The sequence below is a fragment of the Nilaparvata lugens genome, chromosome 3 (genome assembly GCF_014356525.2).
Source record: "Nilaparvata lugens isolate BPH chromosome 3, ASM1435652v1, whole genome shotgun sequence".
In the NCBI taxonomy this organism is placed as follows: domain Eukaryota; kingdom Metazoa; phylum Arthropoda; class Insecta; order Hemiptera; family Delphacidae; genus Nilaparvata; species Nilaparvata lugens.
In genome coordinates, this window is record NC_052506.1 from 92458283 (window position 1) to 92485535 (window position 27253).

The window sequence follows — 27253 nt, forward strand, 5'->3', positions numbered from 1 at the left end:
AGCAAAAAAAGAAAGAAATGTATTATCTTCACCCGGGTCTCCCCACTTGTTTGAAGATCTCAGCTTTCTCCTGAGGCCCTTCCCAATGATCTACGATCGCAGACATATGACCTGACCGGCCTGTAAATAATGTTATTCCCCATCGTTTTTTGTGTACAAAAGTCAGCGATCACAGCATATTATTTATGATGCTCACTAAAACAAGACGAAGGCGTATCAGACCACCTAGCTCCAGCATGGGAGGCAACAGCCTATCATTAACTGCAGTTCAAGTCACCACATAAATCCCGATTGTATTGTTTTCCCAGCAAATATTACACACACTATCGACCTACCAATCAGCCGGGTTGCACAGTTTGTTTCTCCATAAACAGGATAGATCCATATCTCAGCGTTAACATACAATATCTACAAGTTTGATCAAAGAGATCTCCGCTCATTCGTCTTGCATAGGGGATTGGATTGTCAACCAGGCAACATTGTGATCTCATTTGACCATTGTTCACCAAGTCTGTCCTCGCTTCAGATTTTGTATTCAATTGAAACAAACATTGGAGGCTATTGATGTTGTCATCTCTCTTGTTAGGAAGTAGGCCTATTTGAACTGATCAACTGTGGGAATTTTCTATACCTGAGTTTCTGCACTGACACTTCTGTCACTTATTATTGTTTTGTTCTTGTTGGTTCTCACTTGTTCATGAATTGAATTGCGTTGCATACTGTGTGATCCAGATGAACCATTGAATTGTCACATCAGCACGGAAATCAAACTCAGTTGTTGTTTCGTATAAAGCAAACTGCAACAGCAACAACCTGACTTCAATTGCAATTAAAATATGATAATCTCATATTACCCAGAGAGTGTAGAATATAAAGGTGCGTACAGATATACGCGCCGCGAACATGAGCAATTTACTTTTAATCAGCTGACTATAACTGTATTTTTACAGAAACGGTAAGCTACAGAAAAGGCTGTACGTACCTTAACATTCTATACGCTCTGCAATTACCCTTGACCTGAAGGTGCATACAGATATATGCGCCTCCAACACGCTCCGCGCACGCTCCACGCACGCTCCACGCACGCTCCGCACTCGCTCCACGCACGCTCCGCACTCGCTCCACGCACGCTCCGCACTCGCTCCACGCACGCTCCGCACTCGCTCTGCACTCGCTCCGCAATCGCTCCGATCATGAACGTTACGGGAGATGTTAGCTCTTCTCGCGTTCCACTCTTGCTCCCCGGTCGATCATCAATCGATCTGCTCGAGTGACGTTCGATTGCGGAGCAGAGCGAAAGTCTGTACGCACCTTTAGGTACCCAAACATCATTGGAACGCTGAAACAATCGTGTAATCGAGAAGAAACAATTATTTTAAAATCTTAAAAGTACAGTTGAAACTTGAGTTTATTTAGAAGCAATGAGTTTATTTTAATTCAATAATTATTACTACCAATCCCCGTTGATTAAACTACTTTTTTGAAACTAATGACAGTTACTGTAAACGTTATACCATAGAGAAAAGATAGCATAAGAAGGTAACACGCGGGCGTTGATGTTCCAATTTTCAATGTTAACTCAAGCTGATAGTCCTGGTACTTCTTCTTCGTGAGCTATTTGACGCTGATAGTCTCTCATACTGTGCCATTCTTAAGGTGCGTACAGATATACGTGCCGCGAACATGAGCAATTCACTTTTAATCAGCTGATGCCAAGCTTTTTATATCTGTATCTTACAGTTTCTGGCAAAATACAGATATAGTCAGCTGTTTAAAAGTGAATTGCTCATGTTCGCGGCGCTTATATCTGTACGCACCTTTATACACTCGCACCAACAACACAGCAATAATAAGACAGTAGATGTCACTGTTACAGTGATAGGCTTGAAATTTGGAACATAAACGTATTATACCATGAGATATCTTCTCATGATATCTTTTCTCTGTGGTTATACTGATTTATTTTGAGAACTGGACCAAAGGCGGCACTTTTCGCTGTGCGTTTAGACTAGAGTCTGAATAATTTTAACTTTTCCCACGTATTTATTCTTTAGCTGTCATTTATATTCCCCTTTTCTGTATTTTTCTTTCTCAACTGTAATTTGTCTCTCTGGTCTTTCCTGCCATTACCTTCTCACTCTTCTCATCCCACACCATTTTTCAATAAAAACTATATTGGAAAGTTTACTCTGGAGAATCAATTAAAAGAGAGTATCTATTTCAATTAGAAGCTTAGTATTTTTATGAGCCCATTAAACATCTATTACATGACTGCTTTTTTGGTGCCGGGGCCTGAAATAGATGGGAGAGGCTAGTTGGTTTGCTACTCTTCTTCTAATGGTACATGTGTGCATTTTATGTAGGCTATTTGATAAGTTGGAGTCGGCCCATATGGTGTTCTAGCTCATTGCTTTTGAGGCTCACTTCAATTTATGACATGACCCTTGCACACGCTGCACGCTCCGGCCGTGAGTCATCCCTATAAAAATCAATAGAACAACGAAATGCTATCTTCTTTTATCAGTTAAAACAACAACCGACCAAGTTCAAAGTCTTCCTCTTTCCAAGGAGGTGAGGGTGTATTTTGGTAGCGACGTCAATCATAGCTGTAGGAATTGGGGTTGGAGGCTTGTAAAGGGGAGTGTTAATAAGAAGTATGAATACTTTCTCTTATATTACAAACCTTTTTCTTGTACCTTCACCAATTAGTACAGTAGGAAGTAGTTGAATACTGGAGATCAATGCTTTAGGACACTTTGTCCTAAATAATAGTTTGAATAAACAATAGGATTTATAAAAGGAGGTACCGTATCCGTATGTTAGTCGAAAGGGGAGGGTACCAGTCCATAAGTCTCGAGAGTTCATACAAAAAACGAAATTATTCGATTGAGAATCATTTACATAAAAGTATTCTCTATTACACTTCAATAGGGCTTGAATGGATTAGATCAAGAATAAACGCAATGTTTGTTATTCACAATCTAAGTCAACAGATTTTCAATCAGACAACCTAAGAAAAGGAAATTTCGATGAGAAATCTAAGACAAATTAATATTTTTTCTCCATATGGACAGTTTGTGGTTCATTGAATTGTCCGTGCTTTAAGACACATCTATACTCTTTAATCATTCTCTCTTGATGATTTAGCAAACTATGAATATTTTTCGAAAGGTTCTACAATTCATCATTTGTATGGAATCATAAATTGTTCTACATTTTTTAGTGGGGAATCGTTTTGCTGTAATCAATAATATTATAGGCCTACTTCTTCTTACATCCACTCGTTGATTTCCACCATAGGTTTTCATATAGGGAAATTAACATGATATTGTTATTCCCCATCTTATGCAATCTCAATTTCAATTCAACTCGTATCCAATATAGAATACTAGCCGTCAGGCTCGCTTCGCTCGCCATATCCGTCTAGCTCCGCCCCCTGGACCCCCGACTGGATCGTGGAAGAATGAGATCAGCAGGCTCGCTTCGCTCGCCTGCATTTTTCTTTTGGGCATTTTTATCATATGTTAGGACAATCCAGTCGGGGGTCCAGACTAAATGTCTGGCTAAACGGATATGGCGAGCGAAGCGAGCCTGACGGCTAGTAATATAATATTTCAAGGATTGAAGTAGCAGTGCCTAATCAATTTTTCCGCGATAAATGCATTTAAATCTTCAAATTGGTGCCAACCTAACAAAGTCAACTCAACTCAATGCCAACCTGACAAAATTATTAATTTAGTTGCCAGTTAACAACTGTTTCGAAGAGGTGCTCTATCTAGATTATAGTTCTATAGTAACTTATGATATGGAAATTTTAATATTATAATTAAGAGATTGGGAGAAGCGAGCTTTATATATACATGCTAAAAGACGAACTTTAAACCCTTAAAAACAACCCTTAGAGTTAAAATATTGCCAGAAGATTTCTTAGTGCACCTCTAAAGGGCCAACTGAACATACCTACCAAATTTGAACGTTTTTGATCCGGTAGATTTTTAGTTATGCGAGTGAGTCAGTCAGTCAGTGAGTGAGTGAGTGCCATTTCGCTTTTATATATATATATATATATATATAATATATATATATATATATATATATATATATAGATAGATACACAAGATACACATACTTCATAGCTCTTGTACCTAACCTTGAAGAGCTTCTAAGATTGAATATTACAAAATCATTTCCCAAAGTACGAGCGTATTTTACAAGGTTTTATATAGAATTTACTCTACAATAACTCGCTACTCTAACAAACTTTCTGAATGTTTTTCAAACTATTTTCTAGTACGGTAGCTTTTTGCACCGTATATACCTTGTGTACCCCTTATAATTTAATTTATAAATCCAGGATTCGGAAAGCAGAGAATGATACTATCATAGTCGGTTTCTATAATTGTACTCGTACATGGTGCAGACTCAAGAAAATGTGTATATTCCAGTGGTCTTATATAGACTGAACTATTATACAAATACTATATCTATAACCAACTATTCTAGCTTGCATGCCAATCAAATTGAAACTCCAGTTATTGAGTTGATGAACTGATAACCTAATAACTAATGAACAAGACAGAAACAGAAGTGTATTAAATGTCAAAGAGAGACACTTCAGGTGCCATTGGCACGTATGCTCATTTGTGTTGCCAGTGGGAACTGGAAACCACTGATCATGTTGGGAGTACGTATTGGAAGTTTGTGGGACTCCAAATTGCTTTACAGTAGAGAGGTAGATGAAGCTCTATGGAGCATTGAATATAGCAGTTCTACCCTGAAGTGCAACATTACGCAGTAGCTGATGTTTGAAGTCTACAGAGTAACGAGCTTTGTATTTGTCAAGAGCTGAAAGCAAACCTGTGGATCTAATCAATCAATAGGAAACAGAAACTTCATTCTGAGTTCACACTACTCCATTCACTTTGTGTTGGGAAGTTATCCGTGTAATGTTACCCATACAAGGAGGTTGACACTAGATTTATGTCTGTTTTTGCGGGAAATTCATAAACAGCAACAAACTTTAGCAAAGTTTGATGTAAGGTAAATTTCGAACTTGGGGGATGGTGATGTGTTTGCTGATCTCTGCTTTCCCCAAAAAATATACGATCAGTCAAAATTAATTCCAAAAGATTTTCTCTTAGAAATGACCAACTGGACATAAGTAATCGAAGGGAATTGGAAGGCTATATAATATTCAAATTGAAACTCTCATGTTAAAATCACTGAAGTGAATTGTATTCCAATACACGAAACTCATTAAGAAGAATATATGATGTTTTAGGCGAGTATTGTATAACATTTGGGAATCGATATCCATCTTTAAAAGCTTTACTGCTCTACATTTCCTTATAGCTTTGAAAATTGATTGCTTCTCATGCATAATCTTTCAGTATTTAAGGCAATATTTAATCACTCCTTGCACTGCAAATAGGGATTCTATTTCTATATAATTAGTTGTTGATTACTCTCTAATACTGTGGTTTCATTATTGAGGGATTCAATAAAAGAGTCATGTTTAAATTTATAAAAACTATATAAAACTTGTAGTACTCTTTTATTAAAACATTAAAAAACTGTATAACATTTTTGAGTTATGTTTAATTTTCCAACTAAAGTACAATATCTGATCAATCGGATTGCAATGAGACTTTTTTTGTTGTCAACTAACGTAACTTTAAAAAATTCTGAATTGTATCCGTCAATTCATGTAATGACTTCACCGCAATTCTGTAATTCAACTGCTTCAGCCAGTCAGTTTCTTGAAAGAAAACTTTATCAATGATAGGATGATAAATCTCAACCGAGACTCATTAGTTATCAAGTACAGGAGTATCGATGAAGGTTCAGTCTTAAAAAGGTCACACCAAATTGCTACGTAGGCCTATACATAACAAAAATTGAGATAGATCTCTAGTTAATTTTTCATATGCACAGACATTGATGGGCTCTCAAAAGAACCGAGTTCTAGTTCACAGGACATAGATTAAAGACTTCAAATTTGATTGCACTCTCTTCCAAGCATACACATAGGTGATTTTTAATTTGATCAGTTGGCCACTTCCAATTTAAAGACTTGGTTATAGATTTTATTATCACAGTACCTATATAAAAATAGTACAACAATGTTTTCAAAATCAGATTACTGAATAAAACATATTTACGAATGTACAGTCCATGCAATTATTGTTTGGAGATAACCAATTGAGATTGGATAAAATAACGATTGAATGAAAATGTTAGCCCCTATGAAGTGTAGGGATAGCAAAATACGCATTCGAACTGAAGCAGATTACATTATTGAACTATTTTTTTGCTATTCGTCAGTAAATTGGAATCAGAGCCGTAGATTGCAGACTTAGTGAAAACTTGATAAGGGGCGAAAATAATAATAATTTTGCGATTTCTAATTAATTTTGAATGATCGAAATCTGTTCCGGTATTAGTCGATTGTTGATACAGTCTTGATGGGTTTTGGTGAGGTTTAGAGGTTCTATTGTTAATTAAGGTTTTAGTAGAGAGTATGACAAGGAGAGGGAGATAAGTATGATTAAAGCAACTTAGAGTAATAGAGAGGGATTGTGAGAGTGTGTGAGAGGGATAGAGAATGAGAGATAAATATTGTGAGTGAGAGAGAGTGAACCTCCAGTTTTGGGAGCTGGTTTTTTGAGGTGCCCGACAAAATACATTTAAAACGTGACTGGCTCGTGAGTGCTTGTGTCTCAACTGGAGCAAAACCTTGCTGAAAAGAAATATACGGGCTCGAGTATCTCCTACAAAGCTACACACATGAAGAACAATATCTACGCCTGCGCCAGAGTTAACGATGAAAACTCCATCAAACAGCTTTTATCGAATCTGTTTTATTTGTCCATCACGATTGCCTGGCCATTGTTTCCAAAGGATGACTGGCTACCTCTAGGAAATTGGATAACACAATTTATGAGTTATCAATAATTGAGCCCTTTTGTTATAGTAAGGGTTCACTTAAAGCATTCAGGCTACATATTTCTCCTAAGTTGATCCATGAAGGTTCCAAGTCCCCAATTGGAAATCCCTTAAAAGGATGTAGTGAATTTGCTATCTGCTACGGATTACCTCTTCTATAAATTTTTACTACCGTTTCCTTACAATCATGATGATTGATTGACTTTAACTTCCCCGAATATATGATGTTTGATAAATGACTCAATCAATTGATAAACGTATATACTCACTCATAAGCGAGTTTTGATTATAGCCATAGCCGACTCTCGCATACCATATGCAATTTTTTTCTTATCTGTTCAATCTCCTTCATCCAGATTTCTGTCGAAATTACGTCTATATTACTGAACTATGTTTTCTCAATACTCCAGCAATTTTGCGGTCGCAATCATGTAATACTTATTCGTGCAACAAATCAGTTCATCAATAAAATGATAGGGAGAGGAAGACTAAGTTGTGTGCTATTCCTCTTCCAAATTTAGATAAGGTTACAACAATATTATATTATTGTTTTCACACTCTCTTCTAAACAGACTACTAGTAGAGAGAAAAAAAATAAGTGTGATTTAAAAATATGGTTCAATCATATTATTTGTGAAGCTTTTTGTATTTTTTTGGCATATAAATTCATTAAAAAATTAAATTGCTCTTTTGTTTGATTCTCTCTCTCATTGACGATGCTATAACAATCGACAAACTCAAAACCACAGGTCGTGTAATTTTGTTAGAATCTTTTAAACGGTCAAACTGGAAGTGAATCAGTGATTCCGAAAGTCAAAGGTTTGTGAAAATGGCAGAGCGGTGACCGACCTAACTTGTCACAGCCTTTTGAGAGCTTTCGACATTCGTGCGCTTTTCGCCTACAATAACTTTTATCCGAAGCTGGCTTTAATCTCTGTGAATGAAATTTAGAGAGAATGGGTGTCAAAAACAGATTTTCTGTCGTGATATATCTGGATAAGGCCTTTTGAGAATGCCTTTATAAACACATTATTTGACCTCTTTCACGTCACCTACCGTACCTTGTGAAGCTCGATTACTATGGATCGTACGGTTTTCAATGGATAGAGCACTTTTGAAAGGTCATTACTATGGCTTAGTTAATTAATGTCAACTTCAGAGTCTGTAATGGCTGAGCGTATAAATTGCAGCGTTTGAAAGTGGTTGTCACTCTACATTCAGCTCAACTATCAAATGAGAGATTTGTTTCTCATTCTAGATTATACTTTATAGTAAAAGCGTGAACATTAGTATAGGAAGTACTCCGATCAAAAATATAAGCAGATGTACACACATTGATACATTCAGTTATATGTATATACACAAAGAATGTTGAATAGGAAATGGCTTTTTAACAGAAAACAGCAGTAATAGAACACAAGAAGAGAAGTTCTTAACTTTGTGTTGTTGTGGAAACAACTGACTTTCATTAAATGACTTTCATTAAAACATTCGGTTGTTACACCATTATGAATCAATCTCTAGTGAACTGGAAGCTTGATATTAGCAGCAGAATATTATAACGAAGCTGAAGCCCTACGATAGGCTATTAGCTGTTGGCCAATAAAGGTTCAGCTCTACTTTCATTGGCCGCGGCTAGATACGATCAAGTATTCAATTCATATTCTGCTACTCCATGTTGAAGCGTTCAGTTTGCTAAAGATTGATAATGATGTAACGTTCGTAACAATTAGAACTAGTATCACAATTCGTTTTTATAAATTAGTAGTTTTGACAATATCGAGTCGTTTTCATTCAACAAGAAGAGAAAATCAATGCTAGTTCCGTTTTCATCTGAGTTTCATATTTATATTAGCTTTCTGGATTCATCTTCAAAATTTCAGTCTCAGGTCAATTCTTTCTACAGAAAAGAGCGATCTGACTTCTGCTATTATGCAACTTATATAAAGATAAAATTTAGCTATTCTTATAAAATTCTAGTTTTTCAATATACATTTTGGATGAATTGATCTACTTTTGAATCAGGCTGGTTCTTTTCCAATGCAATTAAATTCGATGGAAAGTAGTCCACGTTAAGCCTAGTGGCTGATAAAATCCTCTGAACCATTTCAAATTCTTCCATACCTCGTACAGTGTAGCAATTCAAAACCAATTTATAATTTCAATAACTCGATTTAGCAATCTAGCCTACAGTAGTTACAGTCTAATCAAGCACTCCCACTACATCAAAAGTTTGAACAGTAATCACAATAAATTATTCTTGTTATCAGCTTGCGTTCGGATTTAACAAATCGATTTAGCCAAATGATTACTGAGCGGGAGTGGAAATCCTATATCCGCTCCAATTACATTCGTGGGAGACTCAATTTCTAGTAATTGGTCTACAACTCTATATAATGTTGCCAAGCGATTAATATGAGTTGTTTGTAATCAACGAATTGTAGGCTCAACTGAACAAACATAAATTTATCTCTCATTTTTAGTACTTTGTGAATATTAAATTGTTCGCCACTGTCGTTCGCTCAATCTAAAGTTACAAGTTTCAATCAGAGACAAACAATCTACGGAGACAGACAGTCCATGCATTTCTATTCTAATGTTGTCGTTTTTGCTAGCGGATCTGTCTGAGCTTTTTGGCATTATGGGAAAAATCGAGTAAACGGTATCTCTATGTTTAAACAGAATCAAATTACTTCTTCCTATTAAAAATAATATTAATTTTAACCATTGACAGTCTTGGTGTCGGTTGCACAACAGCCGGTTTAATTTTAACCGAGATTAATTCCACGAGAACCAATCGGAGAAGCCGTCTTTTCAAAAACGCCTTCTCTGATTGGTTCTCGTGAAATTAATCACCATTAAAATTTAACCGGCTGTTGTGCAACCGGGCCTCAATCCTCACTAGTTGAATAGTTGTTACTTATTAAATTGATTAAAATACGGCCTGCTGAATCCGTTCTCCAAGGGGAGATATATGGCAGAAGAGGACCAGGAAGAGGGAGAATATCATGGCTGAAAAACCTGCGTACCTGGTTCTCCAAGACTACAACAGAACTTTTCAGGATGGCTGTAAATAAGATATCCATAGTCAAGCTGATCGCCAATATTTGGAACGAATAGGCACTAGCAGAAGAATAAATTGATGGAGTATTTGATAAATGCGAATCGTTATGTTTCTCAAATAAACCGAGGAAAAGAGAGGATTGTAACACCACGTGTTGAATAATCCAGATGCTCGTTAAAATTTATGCAACATTTTCTCGGAATTAGCTTGAAGGCGATTGAAGAGTGGAAAATCTCATGGGACGTTTCATGACACGTCAATCATTGTACGTTTTGGCGAATCCATAAATCCCTTCATTTGAGCTGTATTGACACTCGTTATTTACTTTTCCTACAGTTACGTTGAAAAGTGGCCATTGCTGCACTGATTACAGAACGCAAAGAATCACTTTTCCGCTCTAGTGCGGGAAAAATTTTTCTGCACTCCAGATTTGCAACATGGCAACGCAAAATACTTAGTAGGTTATATGGAGCAACAGTGCAGCAAAATCAAAATGAAGTTGGTAACAGTGACTGGGCTGCTATAGTGAGCAGAGGTGCAACCAAGCACAACGCGCTAATTATTATTCATTAGATATTATAACCAAGGACAACATTTTTATTCAATTTGACAATAAATTAAGGTTTTTATCAATAATAAAATTACACAGAAAAACATTTGATTCATTTCAGGCAATTTTACCCATAATTACCCACTTTTCATATTCAATGGTAACTGTAGGAAAAACTTAATGTGAAATACGTGCGCAAAGTTTCCTCTGCTGCACTCAAGAAACCATTCCGCCCTCGCCTTAAACGTTTCTTTCGGTGCAGCAAACTGTCACTTTGCGCACTAGTTGCACAAATAACTATTAACAAAGTTTGAGTATTGATTCAGATGAACAAAACGTAGTTTCTTATTGGTGTTATCAATACACAAGTTTTATTGATTGGAGTGTAGTGCATATCCATTTTTTAAAAGCACATTATTAACATACAACACTGTATTCAAGTTCCATTATACAATTTGTAAAGTAGAATATATCAAATAGAAAACTTACAAAATAGAACTTATGAACTAATAATAACATCAAATATGAATTACCTGATAATGGAAATCAACTGCTCCAGTACTACAGTGCTTGGTAATTCAATTATAACATATTAACTGATAGCCACACTCAACTTTTAACTAACGTAATGTGCCTAAAACCATAAGAAGCTAAGTAGCTTTTGGTTGTTCATTAGCCATATTTTCAATAACTTCAGTTTTTTGTGAGATTACCCGTTTTCGTCAGCTGTGATGCTTATTGTAAGAGCTAAATAATGAAAACAATTACTATAGAACTGTACTTTGTACAATATTCAGAATCAGAATCAGTATTATTGCATTCCATTTCTATCACTACACTACTTTTTTTTAGTGGTAGCCTTTCTCTTCTAGTATTTTTCTCAAGTTTTCTTTACTGTATTGCATTGCTTGTGTGTGCCAAAATAAATGAAATGAAATAAATTGTATAGATAATAGCTTTTTGCGTCAAATTCAGTTGTTCGAATCTTTTTTCTTCCTCAACTTACACGCTTTCAGGTTTAATGTAGTGGCTGAACGTGCTTAAAATTTTCTGTGGGCTATTTACAATTTTCAACGGTTATTGTTATGGAGTTGGGCAAGCATGGCGATATTGGGGTAGTTTCGTGGATGATAACCAATTCTAGCGTGCTCGTGCTATATGGTGAAGAGGGGGGGGAGGTCTTTTGGTTTGTTAACTTTATTTTTGGGGAAAGGGAAGCTGTGGAAGCGGCTGTTCTTCTGAAATCTGGGCCAGGTGCTTGCAACAAAGACGAGAAAAGCGTGCTCTTCATTGTAAGTAAGCGCACAGTGTGCTTTATATTGTTGGTTGAGGTGGAGAGCCATCTGCGTTTATCTAGAAACTCAGAATGCAGGTCGCAACAATGTAATTTGCGCACAATGAAGATCTAGCATGTTGGTGTGGATTATTAGGTTCGGCAATTCTCAGTCTGTAATCATTACTCTACTGTAAAGCTCACATTACCTATTTATGTGATAGTATGTTTAGTATGGTATTACTAAACAATCTTTCACTCGATTAAATTAAGAAAATATTTAAATTAACATCGTCAATGGACGACAGTATTCAATACTTCCTCAAATAACAGAGGTATACTCTTGGAGTGTTGTATATTTTGCTGTGGATATGAATATGTATATTTTCCATTGATTTTTGGAAGTTTATGGTAATAACTGATAAGGGTTGTGAAGTTAAGTCGATGTTGAAGCTGGAGTTGTTCAGTTGTTCCAACAGTATTTCTATCCATCATAATATTCTTCCATCTATAGCCTCTGCACTAAATTTTCAAAATTTAATTCTCAATGCAAATTTATCAATTGAATAAGGTGGAGAAATTTATGATTTAATATTTAGAAAAGTGAAGAAAATGTTATCAGTTTGCTCGATCAACGTTTGTTTCCTATTGATGTAACTTTAATGTCACATTGACTTGTTTCGAAATTATAAATTTTTCATTGATAATTGAACATAGGAATTCATAGATTACAACATGCACTTTATACTCTATTGTCATCACTCGATATACTCGATTTATATTGGCTTGCAATTTAATATGGACATTAGCATTCATTTAGGCCTATGGATGCCAAACATACTCCATAACAGCATCTCTCTCAAATTGTCTTTTTTCGTCGGGGCTACTCTTGAATATGAATAAAAATAGAAATCTAAATACCCTTTTTAAAATTGTTTACTCAGAACATTGATAATTATCACTTGATTGATTATCACTTAATGGCATCATAGCCGAAACATTATCAAGTGATCATTGATAATTATCACTTGATAAGTGGAAGCGAAATGCTGCAAAAAAGCATGGTGATATTCAATATGGAACCACTCATCATTCCAAAATCTAACTCATTAAAACTAACAAAAAAAGGACGATGTGAATAATTTGTTGGAAAAACACTACGGTGATCAGTGGAGGCAAAATAAAGAATTGATTTTCTATAGAAAAATTATTGATGGAGCTGTTGATGAAGATGAAGAAGAGCCAACATGTGAGCCGTTTCAGGAAATAAATTACATCAATGTTTGATGTCATACATTAATCATTATTGTTAATCTCATTCTTATTTCTACTACTATGAACAGTTTTTTTTCATAATGTATTTGAAATGTATGTAAATACTTGTTATTTTTTCATGAGGATGAAGAAGAGCCTTTTCCAGAAATAAATTACAGCAATGTTTGATGTCAAACAGAAATGACTGATAATATTTCTAGCTTATTAATTTCTACTGCTATGGACAGTTTTTTTACTATGTATTAAACATGTATGAAAATACTCTTGTTTATTTTTTCATGGTTATTCCTCCTGGTAAGAATGTTATCACAAATCACTTGAGATTTATTTTTCTTAGTTCTAGTTGTATCCCATCTATTTTGGTACAAAACTTACATTCTCCAAGTAAGTTTGCTTCAAAATTCACATTTAACCAAATTTTGCTACAAAACTCACACTTTTTGTATTTTGAAGTTAAATTCCTGTTTTATTTCATTCAACAACTTATTGAAGCTGTGTGCAAGTAGTTGTTATGGTTTCAAGCTTTGCTTGAAAAAAAAACTTGCAACAATATACTTATTTTATCATCATGAAACAGTTTTTTGCGGTTTCCCTAAAATTAGGAAAAGTGGAGAGTGTGACTTTTGCATCTAGGCCCCTCACTTCCTCAAATAACAGAGGTATACTCTTGGAGTGTTGTATATTTTGCTGTGGATATGAATATGTATATTTTCCATTGCTTTTTGGAAGTTTATGGTAATAACTGATAAGGGTTGTGAAGTTAAGTCGATGTTGAAGCTGGAGTTGTTCAGTTGTTCCAACAGTATTTCTATCCATCATAATATTCTTCCATCTATAGCCTCTGCACTAAATTTTCAAAATTTAATTCTCAATGCAAATTTATCAATTGAATAAGGTGAAGAAATTTATGATTTAATATTTAGAATAATGAAGAAAATGTTATCAGTTTGCTCGATCAACGTTTGTTTCCTATTGATGTAACTTTAATGTCACATTGACTTGTTTCGAAATTATAAATTTTTCATTGATAATTGAACATAGGAATTCATAGATTACAACATGCACTTTATACTCTATTGTCATCACTAGATATACTCGATTTATATTGGCTTGCAATTTAATATGGACATTAGCATTCATTTAGGCCTATGGGTGCCAAACATACTCCATAACAGCATCTCTCTCAAATTGTCTCTTTTCGTCAGGGCTCCTCTTGAATATGAATGAAAATAGAAATCTAAATACCCTTTTTAAAATTGTTTACTCACAACATTGATAATTATCACTGATTGATTATCACTTATGGCATCATAGCCGAAATTATCAAGTGATCATGATAATTATCACTTGATTGATTATCACTTAATGGCATCATAGCCGAAACATTATCAAGTGATCATTGATAATTATCACTTGATTGATTATCACTTAATGGCATCATAGCCGAAACATTATCAAGTGATCATTGATAATTATCACTTGATTGATTATCACTTAATGGCATCATAGCCGAAACATTATCAGTGATCATTGATAATTATCACTTGATGATTATCACTTAATAATGGCATCATAGCCGAAATTATCAAGTGATCATTGATATTATCACTTGATTGATTATCACTTATGGCATCATAGCCGTAACATTATCAAGTGATCATTGATAATATCACTTGATTGATTATCACTTAATGCATCATAGCCGAAACTTATCAAGTGATCATTGATAATTATCACTTGATTGATTATCACTTAATAATGGCATCATAGCCGTAACATTATCAAGTGATCATTGATAATTATCACTTGATTGATTATCACTTAATAATGGCATCATAGCCGTAACATTATCAAGTGATCATTGATAATTATCACTTGATTGATTATCACTTAATGCATCATAGCCGAAACATTATCAGTGATCATTGATAATTATCACTGATTCATTATCACTTAATGGCATCATAGCCGAAATTATCAAGTGATCACTGATAATTATCACTTGATGATTATCACTTAATGCATCATAGCCGAAACATTATCAAGTGATCACTGATAATTATCACTTGATGTTTCGGGTATGATGCCATTATCAAGTGATCATTGATAATTATCACTTGATTGATTATCACTTAATGGCATCATAGCCGAAACATTATCAAGTGATCATTGATAATTATCACTTGATTGATTATCACTTAATGGCATCATAGCCGAAACATTATCAAGTGATCATTGATAATTATCACTTGATTGATTATCACTTAATGGCATCATAGCCGAAACATGTTGTGAGTAAACAGTAAAAAAAGGGTATTTAGATTTTTATTTTTATTTCTGGCATCTCTCTGTAAGGATGCTAAACGTTTTGAAAATGTTTTCGAGAGTTAACGGGCAATGATCGTTTTCAAGTACTATACTACATACACCTCAGCCGTTTTCGTGTGAATTTCGCCTGCTATTCTGCATTATTAATGCAAGTCACGTGCGGTAACTGAAGATGACTGAGCGGTGCATTGAAATGCAGTGCAGGGTGCCTGTCTGTGTGTAACTTCCCACAGAGTTCCTCCTGAGTTTGGCGCGAAATGATGGATGACTCGACAGACACCACCGCCAACACTAAACAGCCTGTTACACCGCTCAACAATAGCCTTTTCCATCATCTGTTTCTGTTAAACCCAAACTGACTGACGTTTATCGCTGGTATTCGTAAGACTAGTATCCAATATCGTCGTAATCCGGTATGCAGACCCTGCTGAATTATGCTTTATTGGATAACGTACCGAAGTTGAGTCATGCTCTCATGCTTATCTATTGGCTGATAACAAAACCTCCTTACCTAACCTACCCTACCTAAAATAATAATCAGACTCATTCTTATCTATCTTTCATCAAAAAATCTTGATTCATTAGTTTTTGATTTGTTACTGTAGAAGACGATTTCATTATTAAACCTGGTTTTCACGTTTGGATGATCTACTGTAGGCAAGCTGCTTGACCGATGTCAACACCAAGTGCATGTTACATGAATCGAGGCGGCACTAACTTGAGCCTGTTTTCTGTTCAAGTGTGTGTTCACACGGTTCTATCATAGAGTAAAGATACTGTTCACTTGTCTTTTTTCTTTAGGGATACTCTTAAATATAAATAAAAATTAGAAATCTAAGTACTCTTTAAAAATTTTCAATCATGACATGTTTCGGCTATATAATGTCAATATCAAGTCAACTTGGTTATTGCTTGTTTTATCAAATCAAATTGATAATGATTATATAGCCGAAACATTTCATGATTGAACAATTTTTAAAGGGTACTAATACTTGGATTTCTAATCTGTATTCATACGGTTTACTTGTATGAATTGTCTCTGGCTCATCTTACCTGCTTTTGCTAGTCAACCTCATGTGAAAAGAACGTCAACTGAAGATATCAGACCCAGGCATTACTGTATATTCTAATCCTCAATCGGTAAAATATGAGCCAGTTAATCAGTAAAAATGAGCCATAGAACTTGTAGCTCGCCTCAAAAAAATGAAAATATTCAATATCTCAGTCTTTTTATCAGATTAATGAGAATCGTACATTTATGTGCTAGTGGTAGGCCTAGTGTGTCAGTTCAGTGTTCAGTTGAACATTTTATGATAACTTTTACAACAATTTTTAAATCCGTACTTGCTCATTTATTCAATAATATATCCATTCTCCATTATTTATTCCAATCATTACGGTTATTGAGAATTATTATTAACGATTGATGAGTTTTCGGTACAGATCAATTGGAAACCCTACATTCATGTGTTAGTGGTAGATGTGTGTCTGTGTTCACTTTTGAACATTTCATGATAACTTTTACAAACAATTGTCAAAACCATACTTGCTGATTTATTCAATAATATCCATTATTTCAATTATTACGGTTATTAGGAATTATTATTAACAAATGGTGAGTTTTCGGTACGACCACATAAAATCAGAAACTTCTTTCTCGAATTGTTGATTTTGGTTTACAGATAGCAGATTCCTAGAGCAATGTAGCTGAGTTATTGCCAATTTATACGTAAGAAAGCAATAGAAAAGGCAATCATTCTTGTCAACCTTATGGTTTGCTGGGAGAGAACAAGGTCGCCGATGTACACAGTCTGCCTGGGGAATTAAATTAGCCGTAGCTGCTGCAACTTTCAACATAAAACAGCAACACTCCCAAATAATTCTTCATACCGGTCCACAAAACTACAATATCTCAACAAACTTGCAATGATAAACAACTTTTTCAACTCACAAACGATGATATAATGTTTATTGCTTGTTGTAGATCGCGTTTGAAATATCCCATTCCACGAATCTAGACTATGTTTTCCGAAAAAATTTGCAAGAGTATAGCATCTTTCTAATGTATCATCATTTCCATTGGAGCTGTTTTTCATGAAATTCAACTACGGATTGAGTTTATACCAGCAATACTTTGCTTGTACTAGTGTTATGTACTTGTAGTAACTTCTCGATTCGAGGGAAACGGAAAATTATTGCGCTGTGCTCCATTAGTTTTAAAATTGTTTAATCCCTTGCCAGGTTGTTTCATTCTTGATTAATTTCCCTTCGAATATTCTATCTATTTTCTCCTTTTCTCCATCCATCTGAGGCTTCAATGACAATCAGCAACATCTTCAATGATCTTATTTCAGATCTCATTTTGAACAGTCTTCGAATAAATGTAACACAAAATAAACCGTCTAGAATGATAAAACTATAAAAGCCCTCACACACACATCGATTTTTGTTCGTATGAATTTTGCCGTCCTTATGAATTCTATCAGATTGAACGAAACTTGACAAACATCATCTGTTTGAAATCATCTATTTAATCTAATAGAATTTATAAGGACAACAAAATACCGTACGAACTGAAATCGATGTGTGTGTGCGGGGCTTGACTTCCTGAATTTCAAGAGGTATTTATTTTATTGTCTCTCCTCCCTTCGGAGTCTTTCTTCCTCCTTTTATTGTCTTTCTCCTTTGGTATTACTCCGCGTTTTCAATTCTTCCTTGAAATCGACTCTTCTCTCTTATTCCATTGAAATGAAAAAAAAACTTTTTTAGGCGGAGTTGGGACTTTCAAGTCCTTTCTACCACTAGCCTTGAGAATCACTCTCATTCACCTTCTTGTGAATTTGGTTGAGAATCAAGTTTTTACTAAAAAATGAATAATAAATCAATCTCTCCCTTCATTCATGTTATAATACATGAAGTGGCTAACTTCACATTATAAATTGGTATAGTTTTATTCACGATTCACACATGAATCACTTTATCATCTTCAATAGAACCGTTCTCTCTTCTTTATTCTTGATCCGCTTCTCCTAGACGGTACCATAGAAAAAAAAACAATCTTTAAGTTTTCTCTGTCGGTACTCAAATCCTAGAATCGTGTATGAACTGATTGCTTTCTGAGACGTGAATTAACTACATCACAACCAAACATCTATCACAGTAATTCTCTGGTCCACTATTGCATCATCTCAGTATCATCAAAGAAGTGCCTTCAAAAATAGTAGTCCATTTACAATCAGAAATAGGCTGTACAAAGATGATAATTCATTTAACATGTGGTTCTGTTTCTAACCATGTTTGAGGAGTGAATTGCTTAGTGTTATCAAGTGAAGTGAAATGGATAATTGATAGGATAAAAGCTGCTCATTGCGAGAGGCATCTGGTGATTAGATTGCTGTCAGTATTCCTCATAAAATTACATCAATGATTTCAATTCAACTAATGCTGACAGTTCAAAGAGATTCTTCCTATATATTCACTATATTTAGCGGTACTGTGTATAGCTGTACACAATTTTAGTGGTGACTATACAGTGTTTCCTAGCCGCTCCCACAGGAGAAGGAAGCTGAGATTTTAGGCTGAGGCTAGTGTGACCCAGGCTTAACGGGTTTGTCCACACCCTTTGTGGCATAATGATGTTGCATGGCACACCCACACTTCACACGAAAATATCCACACTTTTCGAACTAAGGACATGTGAGAAATTCCCATTTTATTCGGTTCTCCACCTGTCTGATTTATTGCAATAAATTTTATCACCGTGAATTCCGTGGTGATTTGTGGTTAATAAAAGCTTTTATATTTTCCTCTTAGTTCCTGGGTTGTTATAATATGCCTGGTCCTTAGTGATGCTGATAGAGTGAGTTGTTTGAAGCTGTTAAGCAGCTTTCGTGCGAGTAGATTTTTGTAGCTAATTGGTAAAATACTGGATAAACATAACCGATCATACTGCTCATATTCCTGCTTGAAGAGATAAGAAAGCTGTCTAGATAATAAATTATGTCGAATAAGTTCCTAGTGAAAGATGCTTTGTTTTTAGTTGTAATTATTACATTTCACAGTATGGTCTATTTGAATTATCATACTTATTCAGAATACTGATACCAATTCTGGGAGTACTACGAGTAGTACTATTATACATATACAAACATGGAAGTACTGTATAATGATATATTTTATAATGACATTGGATATTCACTTTCTGTTATGTTGTGAAGGTACCTAATAATGTCTTTGATATCCATATTGAATGGAAACGACTTGATATCATCGAAACTACTGATGTATTGAAACAATTTGAGATACTGGTTTTGGATGTTAAACCACTATCAGTCTCTAGTAAATTGAAAGCTTTAACTTGAACATTGAACAGCAGAATAACCGTATTTATAATATACTTGGACGTGTCTAGCCTCGGCCAATGACAGTAGAGTTCAACCTTTATTCGTCATCAGCTAATGGCCAATCTTAAGACTTCACCCATACTGTATATTCTGCTGCTAAATGTTTAATCTTTCAGTTTACTAGAGATTGATAATCGTGTAACAACCGAAACTAGAATTAAAAAATGTGTAAATGATACTGATTTTCAAAATATCAAGTCGTTTTCATAAAATTTGATTTTTTACTCATTGAAATTGTACAAGAAATTGGAAAGGTATGATTGAATTGAAGTATGATTGAAAGGGAAAGTTCTCCCCGTTTTTTAAAGGCATTGAATACTCTCAATCAAATTACAGAGTAAATCGAAAATCTTCTATTCCGTTGCAAGGTATATCGTTGCAAGATTTGAATCTTGGTGGTTAAGACGAAGGAAGACGAAAAGGAGAGGGATTTTTATTGTAAAAGCATAAGCCAAAGTACCTTTAAAATTTTGAAAGTATCATCCTCTTTTTCTTGCATGTGGCGTGCGGGCTAATAGGCAGAATAGTATATAGAATAGAAATAGAAAGATTTTTATTTTTCTTTCTATTTATATTCAAAGTAGCCCTTTACAGAAAAGAAATATATAGAATAGTTTAATATAGCTATTAGTTAATATAGCAAGGATATACTATCCTTGGTAAGCACCTGCCTTGCCTACCTGTTCCTTTATTCCGGCCCTGTTTCATTCAAAGAATTATTTTGAAGCGCCAAGTTGAATTAAGAGAATATTATTGCAAATTCATACTATTGATTGACATTTTTCCGAACAATACAATATTTGATTGTTCTCTCCCCTTCAATTTGCAATAATTGACTGCGAAAATGCTCATCTTATCATTGATAATTTACAACTCATACCTAGCCTACTTTTGCTCATGATTATTGAAACAGTTTGTCCCATTATAAAAAATACAACTGATAGAAATGAGCGTGTTACATTCCAACCTCAATGGTACAAATGAAGGTTTCATTTTTGAAAACGGCAGTCTGCATTCACCACCCTCCACGGACGAGAATAACAACCCTGAAGGGCTCAACAGATGTAGACATGGAATTAGTTCCATATTTGTCTTCTAGAGAATAATATGACAGGCAGCCGTATAACCGTTTTGAATTAGAGAGTCAAGAATGGAAGTGAATGAATCTATTTTAAAATCCTTGCTTCGAAAATTGATGAAACATTGGTTAAAAAAGAAAAAGGTATAACATGAGTTTAAGACATCTTTAGTAAGATTGACTTCAAAGTTTCAGCATTCCCTATTTATAAAATGATTCCCATTCAACAAATGTTGACCGGTTTCTAGTGAGTCTTATAGCTACTTGCCTAAGTATATATTAGGAAAATTACATGATTATTTGGTATAGTAGAAGGTTCTCAGAATCATAAACTCTACATTTATTGAACTCTTGTACGTCTTAAACATATTCATATGACAATAGAGTAGCAAAGTTCATTGAAACATGGTAACTAACTTTAAAGTTGTTCCATGGGATTTAAATTCCCATTTAAATTTGCTCCATATTCTCTAAAAACACAATGGGCCCGTTCAGTGTACATGGAATGTGGTAAATTGTCCGATTCACAATTTTCCAAGTAAAAAGTTCCGCGTTCCATGGGAGGAATTTTGACAGATTCTGTTCCAGAAACCTGTTCCAGCTCCAAAATCCTGCCCCACAGTCGAAGTGTGGTAAATTGTCCGACCTGGTACAGTTCCAACTATCTGAGCTCTCATTGGTCGATTATTGTCTGCTTGCTTCTCTGCGCATGCGCTGATATTTTGTTCACCATAGCATAGCATAGAAAACAAACCAACAATATGATGTTTGATAACCATTCATTAAATGAATTTTTCTCGATAGAAAATTTGAGAGTAATGGAATAAAAGAAATTTACACTTTTCTAGACGGTAGGTTTGTAAAACAGCATTTCTTCATCCACGCAGCTAGTCAACGACACAGTTTAGTGTATAGATCAACTTTATATGTGCGCGCCAAAAGCTTGAACCAACGATTTTGAAATGGCGTTCCATGGGAACATTTTGCACTAGTCATGTGATGGAACAATTTACTATTGGAACTGGAACAATTTACTGTACACAGAACGTACACTATTTGCATTGGCCGTGTAAGGTTATCAAGTTAATAGCCTCTAATAATCGAAATTTAACTGAGAGACAGAATTGAAAATTCTATAAGAATGTATAATAATGATACTATTTTAAAACATATGAGAAACTTGTTACGGTTATTACTCAACGAAAACCAAAATTTTGAAATCGGAAAACAGCAAAAGTATGTAGATTATGTGCATTATCCGTAGTAGTTCTCCTGAAGAATTCTTGCAAGAATACTTCAAGTTGCCAAGTATAGTTGCAACAGATTTCGCCCAGCGCTTAGCAGCTTTTAAAGCCACGATATTCAGGTACGATCTCATCCGCTGAGCAAATTTATCCCAAGTAGACGATAAAATCTTATCGCTAACTGATCTCAATATTAGCCAGTGCGAAAACGGTCGTGTCCGTTCTCACAATAACCGATACTTTGAGCACATCTCAGGTGATAGGCTAACAATCCCAAGTTCTTTGCTGAATATTCGCAAACATTCCAAACTAATTCTCTCCCCCTCACTCTTCTCTCTATTACGTTCTTTTCTCTCTTGCTAAAGTCTCTTTCCTCAACATAACCCATCCATAATGAAATTTGAAATGAAGTTCTCCGGTACAGATTGCCATTATGTACACTACACTGGTACACATCTGTACCCCGTGGCGTTCTGGAGTAATTTCGTTTCTACTAGCAACTGATAGCAGAGATTGCTTTCCGAGACAAGCAAAGTATGATATATGCTTGAATATTTATTTAAAATAAAGAATAAACAATGGGATTCGTCGTGCACTGTGTTCTTAACCTTTTTATTACTTCTTTTTAAAACTTATCGTCGTCTTCTTCTTCCTCGTCTTCTTTCTCTTCACCACTCCCTCTCTACATTCATTTTCTTCTTATGCGCTTCTCTCACACGTTTCTTTGACACTTCTTCTACTCCAATCTTCATCTCACACTTCTTCTTCCTGTCTCACATCCTCAGTCTTTCTTCATTCCAATGATTTTTCTCATTCATATTATTTCTCCATCTTATAATTATATCTACCTCTTACTTTCTTTTACTCAATCCTCTCTATCTTCACCCCTCACTTCATCCTCCACTTTTTTCTTCAATTTATGTTTTTTCTTTACTATGTTTCCCTCTTGAACCTTCTCATCCCACTTTTTCTCTCTTCTCCCTTTTCGACATTTATTTCCCCTCCACCATATTCTTTTCTTCTTCACCATCACCTCCTCCTTCTCATCATCCACCTCATCCTCCAACTCATCTACCTTCTTTATATTCCTTTATATTACGCCATCCTCCCATTTCTCCACCACCATCTTCTTCCGCCATCTATTCCACTTGCTCCCTCTAATGCTCCTCTTGCTAATCTCCCTTCTCATCTTCTATTCCTTTTTCTCTCCATCCTAACTCTGACCGCTCTTTTGTAGCCTGTGGGAATCCAAACAAAACCAATATGCGGTGGATCTTCTCTGCAAAAGTACAGTCTGTGCCATATCTGAGATAGGCAACAACGCTGTAATCGCGACCAAAACAATGTATTCTAGATGGTCCATTTGTATTTTTGTTTGCCATTCTAGGTGTGGTTCGCTTGATGTGGTATCAAGAATTTGTTTGTGAGATTATGGATCTCATGTCCCTTTTTCAGTTGAAAGTGTTGTTTAGTTGAAGGCTGTCCTAATCTGAACAAGATAAATTTCCGTCGAGATCTTGCTGGAATTTCTGTTAGTACCTTCGTGTTATGAAAATGTCAAGAATTATTTCTATTGGAGGATTCAACCTTCTTTTCAACAAATCTCAAGAAAGTCAACTCTATTTTATTTCTCATGTGATTCCCTTGCTATCACACTATTGTGATAAATTTGAAAATGGAATAATTATAGGTGACTAGCACTGTGATTTAATATTTCACACTTCGCTCATGACTGCTAATTCTCTGCATCTTTCTTTTCCTTTCTTATCTTCATCTCTCTTTCTCTGCATTAAATCATGCAGCCTCTTTGTCATACTCTGCTTCCATCTCTCCTAAATCCTCGTCAGTTTTTTGTCGTTATTCTTTCTTTACATCCGTCTTCCTCTTCCAATCAATTTTCCCATTAACTTTCCCTTGATCTCTTCTTCTCTTCTCTATTCTATTCTTATTTCGATTATATGTATTTTGTATTCAAAATACATCATTGTTCATGTCTATTGGAATCGGGATCCAGTATCGATATCAACGGTATTAATATAATCTAATACACATATTATTAGATACACATCATATTATTTCAAATCGGTCTAAATTTTGAATTTTTTTGTTTTATCCTGATTTGAAGTGTCAGATTCATGATTATTTGGTGAAGAAATTGAAATAGACATAACCCACATAATATTTGGACAATTTGAGACAAAATAAGGAAATTGAAGAAGTTTTGGGCAATAGCCTGTTATACAGTAGTCTGATCGTAGTTTCAAATATGTTGCCGCCAATCGTCATTATGTTATTCTTCTAAATTATTCTCGTTTAAGAATGAGGCTCACAGTTCAATGAGCAAGGAAAGTTGTGTGAGTTTACCACACCAAGTTTTTCTTTTTCGACTATTGTATTCTTTGTTCTATCCAATAAATGAATAATAAAAATTTAATACTTATAAACATAATCTAATCTATCTCACTTGTATCTCTCAACTTTATTCTTCATCAGCCTCAAACATCCTCTTCTTCAGCTCTTCTTCAGATTTGGGTTGAACGTCGAATAACATTATTTTTCCTTTCGTAATCCAATGATTTTATTCCAGCCAGAAAATACATGAAGTAAGCTACACTAGGCCACACTATGTTGTGATGGATAGGACATGAGTAATAATAAAAAAACTTTATCATTCAGCCCAGACAAGATATTTTTCTCGGGCCACTCCCGTGTTTCGGATGGACACGTTAACCGTCGGTCCCGGCTGCCTAAAAAGCAGTTGTTAGGTCATGTCAGAGGCCCTGAAATTGATCAGTTGCGACCTGAAAACTCTGACACCAGACCTGAGCCAGCCAGGTCACAAGATATTATTATTATATTCAGAAGTAGCTATGCCGAAATTTGAGAATGGAATAATAAACAATAGGGGAGTGAGCATTGTACAATCTTACAAACAAATCTTACCTACCTATGTATATTTGTCTTTCTATGTTGAAGAGTTATGCTTTACTCAGTGTTGATGTCCTTGACATTGCATTTGCATAAGAAATCCGAAGCGGCGTGGGCGGAGTATAATTGTGTAATCATGCGCAGGAAGCCAACGATCAATTGAGAAGTACCTGAATCCGCATTATCTATAAATAGTATTCTGTTTCGACTCCAACCATACATCAACGGACAAGATTTACAATGCGACTCAAGCGGTCATCAAACAATGAGAATTATGTGCACTTCCTTCAGTTGAATCATGGAATAAATTAGAATCAGAAATTCAAATAAAAACCTGATTCATCTTATATGGTTAGGTATTTGTATCACGAATACGCAGGTAGGGAGGTACAATACTATAATCTTGTTTGTGATGAATTTCAAATTTCAATGCATTTGGTTGAGACATAGGCTACTCTTGGAGATAACGATTTTCCAAGTATTTTCCTTTTTTGAAACATTGAGTACTTGTTTGCCTATGTCATGTTTCACTCGCTAATTTCGGCCCATGCTCTCAATTCAGGCTCTCCAGCTAACTGAAACTGAGAATGCATATTTGCTATTTCCTGAGGACAAGACATCCTAGTAGAGATACTGGAGATGATGGTCGTGATCCCAGTGATCATATCCTTACAAATTAGCCCTGATTTATAAGTGAAACTTCATTTTGGAATCCCGAATTAAGCTTCTTGTCTTATTTCAGCAAATACAATCGAGTATCTGTGTCAAAACAATGCATCAAACTCAGTATCAAAACAATGTATATAAGTAATGTGAAAGTAATGTCAAAGATGGAACCTATTGTTAGATATGGAATTGAAACATGGGGAAGTGCAGCAAATTATCTTTTAAAAAGAATAGAGCGAATCCAACTGAGAACATTAAACTGTATAACAACCAAATCCCTGTCTTTAATATTGATCCTAAAACCTACAAAACATCTATATATTTTACCATACCCTATCACCCAGAAATTTTACTTTTACACTTATAACAATTTTTAAATGTAATTTTCAGTAAGATTTCTTGCTCCTGCCGCACCTTACAACTTGAGATTTCCATTAATATTCCTAGTCCCCAGATTCAATAATTTATACGGCAAAAGATCCCTCCACTATGTTCTTCCCTACTTATTCAATAGACTTCCCCAAATATTCGAGACTACACTAAAAGGACATAATGATGTATCTTAATATTAATGAACACACTAAACTTATAATTTATTATATACTTAGATTATCTATAATATATATTATTATTATTGTTACTATTATTTGGCTACACAATTACCAGCGAGTTTTTTTTATTATTTCTAAGTTCTGGCTGGCTGAAATCTATTTTTCTCATTGTTGACACTGCCGCCTGCCTCAGCGATGAAATGTTTTATCAAGATAGTGTGAAACAATCCTTCTTTCTATTTTCTTCTTCTTCTTTTTCATACTTTTCAGTTGATTTTTCTTATTCAACAAACTTTGTAAAGTTATTTTTTTAGTTTATACTTTCCTGTTTTTATTACATTACATATTGTCTTTTTCTTTATTTATTTCGAACTTCAAATGTCGTAAAAATTCCTAGTAAACTTACCTAATTATGTTATTAATATTGTTTTTGTGATTGGGCACCCGCCGAAAAACCTACAGGTTTGGCAGGACCCTAAATTGTTTTTTTGAAATTGTGAATAAAATTTGAAATTTGATTTGATTTGAAGTACTTAACTACGAAACTCGGGACCACTAAGGTAGTCATAATTCAATAGATAGAGCAGAAATTTTGAGCCTCACACAGTACGTCGATATGGAAGAAAAAGTCACTGTGGGTTGAGTTTTTTATATCTAGTTTAGTTTTTCTACTAATCTTAGAGTATGTGAGGAAGTAGTCCAGAATAAGGTTTATATAAAGAAGCAACACGACACGTCTCTCTATTGAAAGCACATCAAACGTTTTTGCATTTTACATAAGGATATTATAGTAATAGTTTTTGAATTTTTGTGACTTCTTGGACCAATCTACTACATATGGATTTAACCCATATTATGTCATAAATAAAGGTTTAAGCTCACCCATACAATCTTGTAACTGATGCAAATGGGTAGTCAATGAAAAAATATAATTTGAAATCATATTAT

General features: G+C 34.8%; 1 long non-coding RNA gene across 1 annotated transcript in view; it reads left to right on the forward strand.

Moving 5' to 3' along the window:
- LOC111050598 overlaps window positions 1–25574 on the forward strand; it is a 32544-nt gene extending 6970 nt beyond the window's left edge. The window contains exon 3 of the long non-coding RNA XR_002606060.2: window positions 25137–25574. This is a non-coding gene — a long non-coding RNA (uncharacterized LOC111050598). The remainder of the gene's footprint in view (window positions 1–25136) is intronic.
- Window positions 25575–27253: the final 1679 nt, after the last annotated feature.